Below are 331 nucleotides of genomic sequence, written 5' to 3'. Positions count from 1 at the left end.
TATGGAGTAGGGAGGTGTCCTTGTTAGAACTTCGGCCCAGCCAGTAGCCTTACCTTGAGAGGGTCTTTGTAACAGAGCCTTATCATTTAATTTAAATATATTTCTGTATATATATTATATATATTCTGTACTTAAATACTCTCATGGACTCACTCCATTAAATTCTAATACCCTAAGTGCAGCTACCCTTTACTTTCAGTCCAGCCCAGCGTCTGTTTCTGTGGGGACCAGCACCTTCCCCGTTGCTGGTGCTGCCTCGGAGCAGGGCTGCTGCGAGGGTAACCCTGCAGAGACCTGAACCAGCAGCAGGAACTCTGTCCTGCCTGGTTTC

This window comes from Apaloderma vittatum, unplaced genomic scaffold (genome assembly GCF_000703405.1).
Source record: "Apaloderma vittatum isolate BGI_N311 unplaced genomic scaffold, ASM70340v1 scaffold28477, whole genome shotgun sequence".
Lineage (NCBI taxonomy): Eukaryota > Metazoa > Chordata > Aves > Trogoniformes > Trogonidae > Apaloderma > Apaloderma vittatum.
This window is presented reverse-complemented; position numbering follows the sequence as displayed.